This window comes from Neoarius graeffei, chromosome 28 (genome assembly GCF_027579695.1).
Source record: "Neoarius graeffei isolate fNeoGra1 chromosome 28, fNeoGra1.pri, whole genome shotgun sequence".
NCBI classification, from domain to species: Eukaryota; Metazoa; Chordata; class Actinopteri; order Siluriformes; family Ariidae; genus Neoarius; species Neoarius graeffei.
Window position 1 is genome coordinate 27,413,256 of NC_083596.1, and position 9,833 is coordinate 27,423,088.

The window sequence follows — 9,833 nt, forward strand, 5'->3', positions numbered from 1 at the left end:
GGCTCTCCTTTTCCTATCTCCTTTGATGCCCAAATTGCTAAAGGCTCTGACTAGGGAATGAGCTGCAAATCCTCTGCACCCTACTTCCACTGGGAGACACCTTGCTCTCCATCCAGCCTGCTGACAGGTGTTAACCAGCTCCGCATACTTTGAAAATTTCCTTTCGAAGGCTTCTTCCCAGTGATCTTCCCATAGAACTGTCAGCTCCAGCATCATAGCTTGCTTGGTTGACTCAGACACTAGGACAATGTCTGGTCACATGGTGGTGGCTGCAATGTGGCTGAGGAACTTCAGCTGTCATCCAATGTCAACCAACAGCTGCCAGTCCCATGCCAAGGCAAGGATGCCTGCCGATGCTGTTCTTTTGGTAGGATTGGGATGCTGTCCTGCTCTGACAAAGGTGATGGTCTTCTTGGATGGTTTGCACCCCTTGGCCAAATCAAGTCCTGCGCTGATGGCTTCAGTGATGGATTTCAGGACCTGATCATGCATCCATTGGTACCATCCCTCTCCAAGTGCCTTTTTGCAGCAACTGAGGATGTGTTCCAGGGTTCTTCGCTTGGAACACAGAGGGCATGCTGGTGACTCTGCAATACCCCATGTGTGCAAGTTTGCTGGACTTGGGAGTATGTTGTACACCACCTGGATAAGAAATTTGATGCGGTGAGGCTCAGCTTTCCAGAGCTCAGCCCAGGTCACTTTCCTCTCAACCACGTCCTCCCATCTTTTTTCACGCTCCTTGCTTCTTCATCCCCACTGTCCTGCATTATCTTATCTCCTCCACTGTTGCCCTCACTTCCTCCTGGACTAGGTGATGCCCTTCCTTCCCCCTGACAGGGTTCATTTGAGCAGTCAGGAAGGATCCTAGCCCAGCTTGGCCTTGAACAACCACTCCCACCAACCTCTCTGGCTTTTGCTACCTTGAATTCCTCTTCTAAGGATTTGAAGGGCATTTGCAGTTTGTTGTTGTGTCCGTAGAGTGCAATGCTGCTTAGGCTCTTCGGCAGCCCCAGCCATCTTTGGAGGTAGTTACTGACCTTCCTCTCTAAGGTCTCAACCATTGACAGTGGGACCGCATAAGCAAGGAGAGGCCACAGGATTCTGGGAAGTATGCCATGCTGGTAGGTCCAGGCTTTAAACTTCCCAGGAAGGCCAGACTTGTCCACCATTTTCAGCCAGCCATCCAACACAGTGCATGCTGACTGGATAGATGTCTTAGAGAGCTGTCAAAAACCTTGCCCAGGCTCTTGACCAGCTTCTCTGAGATGGTTGGTATGACTGTGCCTGAGATGCTGAATCGGAATTTGTTCTCCACCTTGCCTTTCCTGAGCACCATAGATCTTGATTTGACTGGTTTAAAAAACATCCTGGCCCACCCGACTAGTTGTTCCAGCCCCTGTAAAATCCACTGACAGCCTGCAATGGATTCTGTAGTGACTGTGAGGTCATCCATGAATGCCCTGATAGGTGGTTGCCATTGAGCAGATTTCATTCTGGGCCCTCTGCACTCTGGTTCAGTGGACTTGGTGAGCATGTTCATGGCTAAGGAGAACAGCGTCATAGAGACACAGTGTTCAAGACTCCAAACATTAAAAAGAAAAAAACTAAATAGACATTCGTCTCAAGTCACAAAAAATCCTGTAAGTCAGACCCTCCAGGATTTTGCAATGTTGCGATTTGCAACTTAAATGTAAATTCAACCAATCCCCATGAATTCAGGGCGGTGTTGCAATTATATCCAATCACCACAACTTTCCCGCAAATTTGACTAATCGTTGGCGTCGTCTTGAGGTGACGTCAACAAACTACCTTCCGCCTTACTTCCAGTGTTGCCAGATTGGGCGGTTTCCTTCCCAGTTGGGTGGTTTCAAGTGCATTTTGGCAGGTTTTTAACATATTTTGGGCTGGAAAACGTCAGCAGTATCTGGCAACACTGCTTACTTCCATGTATACATTCAAGAGAAGCAGCATGTGTGAGTCAGTGTTTATGTAGGCTTAAATTCTGTTACTGAAAGTGTGTTATGTTTACAGTGAAGGACTGTGTGCACTTTACATTATTTTTTACTTAATACAAGAAATTAATGGATGCCAACATTTTTGCCAAAGTGGTATTTTATTTTACATTGTTTAGGCAGCTTCAGCATCATACTGTGAGATTCTGTTCAAATTGTTTTTTTTTCTATGAAGCCTGAGCCATTTATTTTATTAGTTTATAATTATTGTTTAATTTAGTCTTCAGGAGAGACTGCCTGCATGCAGTACTAGTATTAATAGTTGTTTTTTTTCTTACATGAAAGCTGAGGCATTTATATTATATTTTAAGGTAACTTCATGTTGTGCTGTGAGGTTCTATGCACTTTAACTTTTGAACCAACAGGTGCATTTGGATAAGTAAAGCCTATTTTTCTGCATTTTTATAGTCCTGGTAATCTTTTATATTGGTAAAGTTGTTTGCAGGACCATTTCTCAGTGTCTTTGTTTTTTTAATCAATGGTTTTTCAGTAATAACTTAATATTTAACATATCACTCAATTTTAATCACAAAAAGAGAAAATCGCAACAATTTCTCGCAACTTTCACTTCCTCCCGCAATGTAATCGCAACAAAAACCTAAAAAACACCGCAACTTTCATCGCAATTTTTTGGACACCCCCCCCCCCACACACAACATCAGACATTTTAGCCCGCAACAATCACAAAAAAGGCCCGCGAAATCCTGGGGGGACTGGTAAGTGTGCCTACTGCGGGGAGTGGAATTGATTACTACATGGTTGCTAATACTGAAAATGATTCCTCAGATTCTCTTTCATGCTCTCCATCTCCTAGCGGAAGTGGAGTCTATACTGTGAATATAATCAAAAGTTTTATGGATACTACAAAGAATGCTAGAGGGGTGAAAGTGGAAGAACATTTTGCAGATACAAATAGTTTTATTAAGTCAGTTCAGTACTTTAGGCATTTAGGTAATTTCACTGAACCAGAGGTCCACCAACTCAGGAAATTCTTGACCAAACTGAATCAACTAACAGATGAAAGTAGTAATGAGACAGCATAAATATTTATTTTTTTCTGTTATTCTTGTTTGTTGATTTGTCTTCATGCTCTCTTCCATTTATGAGTGAATTTAAAATAGCAACCTTAAACATCAATGGTGCAAGAGACTTGAGGAAGAGAGCACAGTATTTTGAATTGGTAAAACAAAAACATATTGATGTTATGTTTATTCAAGAAACACATAGAGATAGAGATGACAAGAGATGACATAGAGATGACAAGAATGCTGTTGAATGAAGGAACCCGGCCTTACTGGGTTGCCCCCCCCCCCCCATTTTCCCGAATCCACCCCCGTGAGGGGTTGAACTCCAGTGGTGATGAGTCTTTCCCAATGTTGAGTCTCAATGCGGGGCAGCACGGTGGTGTAGTGGTTAGCGCTGTCGCCTCACAGCAAGAAGGTCCTGGGTTCGAGCCCTGTGGCTGGCGAGGGCCTTTCTGTGCAGAGTTTGCATGTTCTCCCTGTGTCCGCGTGGGTTTCCTCCGGGTGCTCCGGTTTCCCCCACAGTCCAAAGACATGCAGGTTAGGTTAACTGGTGACTCTAAATTGACCGTAGGTGTGAATGTGAGTGTGAATGGTTGTCTGTGTCTATGTGTCAGCCCTGTGATGACCTGGCAACTTGTCCAGGGTGTACCCCGCCTTTCGCCCGTAGTCAGCTGGGATAGGCTCCAGCTTGCCTGTGACCCTGTAGGACAGGATAAAGCGGCTAGAGATAATGAGATGAGATGAGTCTCAATGCCTGATTATGCTGGGTGTGTGGGTAACTTATTAGAGATAACTGATTTTAATTTATAATCAACAAATGGGAAAGTTTTTTATAAAGCATGTGTTAAGGCTTTGAATAAGACAAAGTTGCATGCAAGGGATGACACACCATGGTATATGAAACTTGGGCTTAATATGCATGGACAGCTTTATATAAACCACCATTAACAAAAAAAATATGGTGATTTGCAGTAGAAACTTATACATGGCACAGTAGCTGTCAAATCTTTTGTTTCTATTTTTAATCCAACTGCTGAGGATAAGTGTCCTTTTTGTACAAAGAGAGAAACTCTTTTTCATTGTTTTATGGAATGTGATAGACTTGGCTCTTTGTTTTGTCATTTAGAGTTGATATTCAGAGCTTATAATGTTGGGTTTACAAATAATTGTTTTATTTTGGGTGTTATGTGTACTCAGAAGAAAAAAAATCATGCTGTCAGTTATTCTCATCTCACTATCTCTAGCCGCTTTATCTTTCAACAGGGTCGCAGGCAAGCTGGAGCCTATCCCAGCTGACTATGGGCAAGTCGCCAGGTCATCACAGGGCTGACACATAGACACAGACAACCATTCACACTCACGGTCAATTTAGAGTCACCAGTTAACCTAACCTGCATGTCTTTGGGGGAAACCGGAGCACCCAGAGGAAACCCACACGAACAACATGCAAACTCTGCACAGAAAGGCCCTCGCCAGCCACGGGGCTCGAACCCGGACCTTCTTGCTGTGAGGCAACAGCGCTAAACACTACACCACCATGCCGCCACTGTCAGTTATTGAATTTTGTAATTGAACAGACAAAGATGGCAATATGGATTAGCCAGAGAAATGCTGTGGAAGGTTTTTCTGGTCAAGAATGTTTCTATCTTTTTAAGATTGGTGAAGTCCAGAATAATGATACTTCAAATTTTATTCAGCAATGAAAGACATTGATGGATTTAAGAATGTATGGGGATACAAAGAAGTGTTATGTTCAGTTAGTAATAATGAACTAATGGATGGATATGTTTTAAGCTAAAGCTTATCTTTCCTTGTTTTAACCTTTTTTTCTTTTCATTTTTCAGTCCTTTGTGACAAACATTAAATATGTGCAGTAAAGTTTTTTGCTAAATTCTAATTATATATATATATATATATATATATATATATATATATATATATATATATATATATATATCCATTATCATCACACTTCTAAGCTTCCTTTTTAAATTATTTAAATGTTTGAAATATTTTTGAAATTGAATGTTTTTCTGCCATCATGTGGACTGTAGAAATGCTCTGTGATGGGTGGAGCACAGAAGTAGAGCAGGCCAGAACTGAGTTCTATATATATATATATATCAGCTGGATAGTACAGTGGTAATGCTCACTGACTACGACGCAGGAGATTGGGGTTCGAATCCCGGTCGGGGCAAAACATCATCCAGTAAGGGTCCTTAGGCAAAACCCCTAATGATATATCAGCCTACCTCAGGAATGAATGAAAACATAACTGATAGAGTCATGCCAGCTCAGACGTCGCCCGGGTCAACAAGGGCAAACTGATGAGAAATGGGCTACTGGAACAAGACATCGATGGACGAGGACAGAAAATACAGATTTGCTGGAATGCTACTATACAAGCAATCCCAGAGAGAGGGGATACATGCAGAGAATGTGGGACCATTGGATACTTCGAAACCCACAATCAAAGAAACAGCTATTAGCCCAGTGTTCCAACATCGAAATCTGCTATCACAACTAGAGATTAATGAAATACAACAACGATGCTACGGCAAGGGGGAGCCAGGAAGACAGGTCAGTGGGGAGATGTCATCATCCCCACAACCAGAGATTGGGTACCAAGCCCCAACAGCTAACAGCCTCAACACAAGAGCTGCTGACCTGAGAAGGCCAGATCATGACCCAACTGGAAACCTGGAGCCCCCGACAAATACCGAAGCTGAGTTGCCAAGTACCTTCAGAAGGTCTACTAGTAGATGTGAATGCTGCTCTGAAGACCATCACTGAGACCAACAAGCTGATACACAGTACAGCAACAGTAATCATGGAGATGCTTGGACACAAGGTGGGCTCGGGACATAACAAACAGTATCCACCATGGAAGAGACGATTAGAGGCCAAGATAAAGGCAGCAAGGAGAGAAGTTAGCCAGCTAGCTGAACTACAGAAAGGGAACATGGTGAATAAAGGGGCGCCCAGGAAGTACAACTCACTCTCCATACCAGAGGCACTCGAAACTGCCAAACAGCGACTAACAGCTCTGGCCACCCGGTTGAGGAGATACACCAGGAGAATAAACAAGCTGTTCTTCACTGAACCAGCCAAGGTGTACTCTCAATGGCAGGGGAACAACAACCGGTCAGACCCACCAAGAGCTGAGGTGGAAAAATACTGGAAAGACATATGGGAAAGAAAGGCATCACACAACACCGATGCCCAATGGTTAGTGGACCTAAGAGCTGACCACAGCAACCTCCCAGAACAAGAACCAGTAACCATCTCAATGGCAGACGTCCAAGAAAGAGTGTCAAAGATGAAGAGCTGGACAGCACCAGGCCCCGATATGATCCATACGTACTGGCTGAAGAAGCTAACTGCACTCCATGAACGCCTAGCAGCACAGATGAACCAGCTGCTGAGGGATGGAACCCACCCAGAATGGCTAACCCAAGGCAGGACAGTCCTAATCATGAAGGACCCCCAGAAGGGACCCATCCCATCCAACTACCGGCCAATTACCTGTCTCTGCACAACATGGAAGGCCCTGTCAGGCATCATTGCGGCAAAAATGAGTAAGCATGTGGCTCAATACATGAGCGAGGCACAGAAAGGAATTGGCAGTAACACCAGAGGAGCCAAGCACCAGCTACTGGCCGATAGAACAGTCGCCCGAGACTGTAAGAAGAGACAGACCAACCTGTGCACTGCCTGGATTGACTACAAGAAAGCCTACGACTCAGTGCCACACACATGGATACTGGAATGTCTGGAACTGTATAAGATCAACAGGAACCTAAGGACCTTCATCCAGAACTCAATGGAAATGTGGAAGACAACCCTAGAGGCCAACTCAAAACCCATTGCCCAAGTCAACATCAAGTGTGGCATATACCAAGGAGATGCGCTATCACCACTGCTGTTCTGCATAGGCCTGAACCCCCTCAGTCAGATCACCACGAAGAGCGGCTACGGGTACCGATTCCGTAGTGGGGCAACAATCAGCCACCTGCTCTACATGGATGACATCAAGCTGTATGCCAGGAATGAGCGAGAAATAGACTCGCTGATCCACACCACCCGGATCTACAGCGATGACATAGGGATGTCATTCGGATTGGACAAGTGTGGCCGGATGGTCTCAAAGAGAGGCAAGATGATCCGGACTGAAGGGATTGACCTACCAGAGGGCAACATAGGTGATATCCAAGACAGCTACAAGTACCTTGGCATCCCACAGGCTAATGGAAACCATGAAGAGGCCACAAGGAAGTCAACCACAGCCAAATACCTCCAGAGAGTAAGGCAGGTCCTGAAAAGTCAGCTGAATGGTAAAAACAAGGTCCGAGCCATCAACATGTACGCACTACCAGTCATCAGATACCCCGCTGGTATCATAAACTGGCCAAAGGAGGAGATAGAAGCCACAGATATCAAGACTAGAAAGATCCTCACCATGCATGGAGGGTTCCACCCCAAGTCCAGCACCCTGAGACTATACACTAAGCGGAAAGAGGGAGGCCGAGGGCTAGTGAGCGTCAAGACCACGGTCCAGGATGAAACATCGAAAATCCGAGAATACATCAGAAAGATGGCCCCAAAGGATGAACTGCTAAGTGAATGTCTCAGGCAGCAGAACCCTGATGAGAGTGCAGAGGAGGAGGAGGAACAGACAACCTGGAGAGACAAACCCCTACATGGCATGTACCACCGTCAGATAGAGGAAGTGGCTGATATCAAGAAATCCTACCAGTGGCTGGATAATGCAGGACTGACAGACAGCACAGAGGCACTAATCATGGCAGCACAAGAACAGGCCATAAGCACAAGAGCCATAGAGGCCAGGATCTACCAGAGTAGATCAGACCCAAGATGCAGACTGTGCAAAGAAGCCCCTGAAACAGTCCAGCACATAGTAGCAGGGTGTAAGATGCTAGCTGGATCAGCGTACATGGAGAGGCACAACCAAGTGGCTGGGATAGTATACAGGAACATCTGCAACCAGTATGGAATAGAAATACCCAAGTCCCAATGGGCCATACCACAGAAGGTGGCTGAGAACAACAGGGCCAAGATTCTGTGGGACTTCAGCTTCCAGACTGACAAACAGATCCTGGCTAACCAACCGGACATAGTGGTGGTGGACAAAGAGCAGAAGAGGGTGGTGGTGATAGATGTGGCGATCCCAGCTGACGCCAACATCAGGAAGAAGGAACATGAGAAACTTGAGAAGTATCAAGGGTTGAAAGAGCAGCTGGAACAGATGTGGAAGGTCAAGGGTTGCGTGGTCCCCGTGGTAGTGGGGGCACTTGGGGCAGTAACCCCCAAACTGGGAGAGTGGCTCCAGCAAATCCCAGGAACAACATCTGAAGCCTCAGTCCAGAAGAGCGCAGTCCTAGGAACATCGAAGATACTGCGCAGAACCCTCAAACTCCCAGGCCTCTGGTAGAGGACCCGAGCTTGAGGATGACATGGATACCACCCCCCCGCCGGGGGTGAGAAGGAGTTTTTTTTTTTATATTGCAGGCACTTATGGCTCGGAGGGAGGGTCAAATTTTCAAGCGAAGTCCACTATCTTCTCAGTACTTCCAACTGCAGCTTTAAGACTGCATACGAAATGATTAATTTCTTAATAGCAATTTGTTTACAATGAACAACAGTTATATAATTTAAACAAACTGCATTTCTAAAATCTTTGAACTTGAACTTGTCTGATGGACATATAACATTGTATTAAAAATAAGCAAATAATTAAGCACCCACTACTTAAAATCTAATTAAAGTTTCAAATTTTACTCAAATTTTAATTAATCACAGTATTTTTTTAAAAACACGAATTTCTCATAGAATAATTATTAGAAGTTTCAAATTACCTTAGGATATAGGCCACATAATGCACTAACATTTGATTATATAAACTACCCTCTTTTTTAAATCGTTACAATAAGAATAATATGACCTTATGACCTCAGTTATCATCACACTTCTAAGCTTCCTTTTTAAATTATTTAAATGTTTGAAATATTTTTGAAATTGAATGTTTTTCTGCCATCATGTGGACTGTAGAAATGCTCTGTGATGGGTGGAGCACAGAAGTACAGCAGGCCAGAACTGAGTTCTCTTAAACTCCTTTATTTAAGCTCTATAGCTTTTGACATCCAGGACACTCTCCCAGTCACACACGCTCGCGCACACACACACACAAGTGTTCTGGTTGGGGAGAGAGCTCCCTTCCTCTGCTCTCCCTCTCCTCTTATAGGGTGCGGTCACTGGGGAAGACACACAAACACAGGTTAATTCCCGTCAGGCTCAGTGATTCTGCCACTTACCTTCCCTGACTCCGCCTTCCATTCACAGACCGACCATCAACCACGCCCCCGCTGCCGCATACCCCCACCGCCCAACTCAGGCCAGGGAGCCATCCGGCCTGCAGCTGACTCCCCCCCCCCCCCCCGACAGGAGAGGAAGTCCACCACGACCATCTGCGCCCCCGGCCTGTGGACCACCTCGAATTTAAACGGCTGGAGTGCCAGATACCAACAGGTGATCCGCGCGTTGGCATCCTTCATGTGGTGGAGCCACTGGAGGGGTGCGTGGTCCAAACAGAGGGTGAAAGGGTGCCCCAGCAGGTAGTAACGGAGGGCGAGGACCGCCCACTTGATGGCGAGGCATTCCTTTTCAATGGTGCTGTACCTGCCCTCTTGCACCAATAGTTTCTGGCTGATGTACAGCACTGGGCAGTCCTCCACCTTCTGGGACAGAACCGCCCCCAGCCCCCTGTCTGACGCGTCCG